The sequence below is a fragment of the Podarcis liolepis genome (genome assembly GCF_965112155.1).
Source record: "Podarcis liolepis genome assembly, chromosome: 8".
NCBI classification, from domain to species: domain Eukaryota; kingdom Metazoa; phylum Chordata; class Lepidosauria; order Squamata; family Lacertidae; genus Podarcis; species Podarcis liolepis.
The window spans coordinates 63,801,837-63,805,164 of NC_139560.1; positions in this window are offsets into that span (position 1 = coordinate 63,801,837).

Below are 3,328 nucleotides of genomic sequence, written 5' to 3' on the forward strand. Positions count from 1 at the left end.
TCGGATAACTCCATACCCTCCAACATTTCTCCGATGAAAATAGGGGTGTCCTATTCCGTTGCTGCTGAAATAAATATTTAATTGCCTCCCCAAGGGCCCCCCTCCTCAGGAGAAGGACCAGGGCCCCGGAAGGAGCGCAAGTGAAGGCTCTGTACCGGTCGGGAAGAGACAGAGACCACACCAGGATTGGAAAAAGCAAAGCCTGATCTTTATTGAAAGAACAGAAAAAAATAACACAAAAAACTGTTGCAACAGGGTCCCCGCTCACGCAATGACACGGAGTCAGAGACCCTGAACAAAGGGACTGCCTTGATTCTTATACCTTTTGATTTTCATTCAGATCAATAGCAAGGAGGTGGGGGGAAGCGATATGAGGGGTGTGAAGAGTGGATTAACATAAGGTAAACAGGATGTTGAAAGAGTTTCTGGAGGTGTCAATTTGCTGAAGGGCTCAGGTGGTATGTGTCAATCTTCGTGTTATTTAATTTTGGATCTGCTTAAAATGGCTTTTCCTTTATCTACAGGAAAACCTCCGCAACTGCTGATAATCAGCATGCAGGTGTGAGGCTGGATGTTTGAGAAGATGTTCAGGAAATGACTTAAATGTTAATGTGAAATCCTATTCTGCATTGCTATCAATTCGGGTGATAGCCTGATGTTTGCATACTTTTTGGAAAATAGGATTGCTTTATTTTGAGCTCATATCTGTGTGTATTCATGGTATGGTTTGCAGACCCAGTAGGAGGCAGTGTGGTGGATTGAGTTTTGGCAGCCTTTTGGATACAATATTGAGTCAAGTATATACATTTTGAAATATTTAGATTGTTACATTATTTAAAAACTACATTTTGGATACATTCAGAAAAGTACAGCATACATTATTTAAAAACTACATTTTGGATACATTCAATACTTTTTAAAAGGATAGCTTCATGGAGAAAGAGGTACACAGGAATGGCAACAGGCACGCTACGTTAAGATGATGCATTAAAAAGGCACACATTATATTACATTCAAAAAGACACAGTAAGATGGCATCTTCCCAACAATGCGTTCTTTAAGGCACAGTTTATTATTATTGTGGGACTTTGGGGTAGGATGATATCATTAGGATCATTTTACCTTTATTCCCCTCTCTGACCCTGATTCTCTTATGACACTGCTGCTGCTGCTGCTGTTTTCCTCTTTATCCCCTGCCAACCTGACTGGATTGCCCCAGCCACTCTGGGCAGCTTCCAACATATATAAAAACAGAATATATAAAAAAGTAAACTTTCCCTATCCAGGGCTGCCTTCAGATGGCTCAGGGGTGGGATAACTCCATACCCTCCAACATTTCTCCAGTGAAAACAAGGACGTACTAAGGAAAAGCAGGACGTTCAAATCAGAAACCGGGGAAGCTTCTGTAAATTCCGGACTGTCCCTGGAAAAAAGGGACACTTGGAGGCTCTGCCATGTGGAAATCTGCTTCTCTGTTCCCAAAGGCAACGACGGGATACACCCTTCCCTTGGTTTCCCAACCATCGCCTAGGCCTCCATAGTTTTAGGGCTGTGGTGGCAACTAATAGCAAGCAATTCGCCCCTGAGTTGGAAGATCTCAAGAGACTATTTTCTTGCATAAAGGACCCTGACCATTAGGTCCAGTCATGACCGACTCTGGGGTTGCGGCGCTCATCTTGCTTTATTGGCCGAGGGAGCCGGCGTACAGCTTCCAGGTCATGTGGCCAGCATGACTAAGCCACTTCTGGTGAACCAGAGCAGCGAATGGAAATGCTGTTTACCTTCCTGCCGGAGCAGTACCTATCAATAGGAGTATAGCATCTAGATCAAGGGAAGTAATAGTGCCACTGTATTCTGCTCTGGTCAGACCTCACCTGGAGTAATGTGTCCAGTTCTGGGCACCACAGTTCAAGAAGGACACTGACAAACTGGAACGTCTCCAGAGGAGGGCAACCAAAATGGTCAAAGGCCTGGAAACGATGCCTTATGAGGAACGGCTAAGGGAGCTGGGCATGTTTAGCCTGGAGAAGAGGAGGTTAAGGGGTGATATGATAGCCATGTTCAAATATATAAAAGGATGTCACATAGAGGAGGGAGAAAGGTTGTTTTCTGCTGCTCCAGAGAAGCGGACACAGAGCAGTGGATCCAAACTACAAGAAAGAAGATTCCACCTAAACATTAGGAAGAACTTCCTGACAGTAACAGCTGTTCAACAGTGGAATTTGCTGCCAAGGAGTGTGGTGGAGTCTCCTACTTTGGAGGTCTTTAAGCAGAGGCTTGACAACCATATGTCAGGAGTGCTCTGATGGTGTTTCCTGCTTGGCAGGGGGTTGGACTCGATGGCCCTTGTGGTTTCTTCCAACTCTATGATTCTATTCTATGATTCTATTTATCTACTTGCACTTTGACGTGCTTTCAAACTGCTAGGTTGGCAGGAGCTGGGACCGAGCAATGGGAGCTCACCCCGTCGTGGGGATTCGAACCACTGACCTTCTGATCGGCAAGTCCTAGGCTCTGTGGTTTAACCCACAGTGCCACCCACGTCCCATTTTCTTGCATAGGAACCAATAAAACATTTGAGGGAACCAGCCGCCGCCCCCGCCCCCCCGCTGATGGGTACTGCCATTCAAATAATGTGTGTATGTCATGTCATGTGATTATGTGGGGCGGGGCTTACCTGCCCCCTATATATTTTATTCAAGTCAACACCTCTGTTTACTTGGCATGCAGCTGACAGCCCTCAGTGGGTGATCTACTGCCGTTTTATACTCAGTGTTAGCCCAATTGATTCCCGCTCAATGAGACGATAGCACTTTCAAGTCTTGAGTGATGCTTAAATGGCTAGATGGGAAAGTGGGACACAGCTCTGCATTCTTGTAGTGATGCATTACACAACTACTAGGGTGATGATAGAGCAGCAGCCTTGAGAGTCTGTGTAGGGACCAAGTTTGCTAGGGCTTAGTGCAGAAAACCTTAAAGTCTTGAGTTTAGTCAGTGCATGAATGGGGAGCTAGACCTCGCTGCCCTGCCCTCCGATATCTCCACGTGTTGTCTGAAGTAGGCTATTGAGGGGGGCCTCTGTGCATGGAGCTGTACGCAGGAAGGTTGTGATGATGGTGCTGTAGGCACAGCCCTGCTGCTGCAGTTTGAATGTGTGGGCATAACTTCCAGTGAATAATCAAGAGGACCCCTTCACCCTTGATGGGAACAACTAGAAAGATGCTTTTGGATTCCCACCGGTGTCGTTGCAGTCCATCCCTTCTCTTTTTCATTCAGGCGGCACAAGGCACTTGAAAGTGTATGCAGCCTGCTTGTGTAGTTGTGCAGT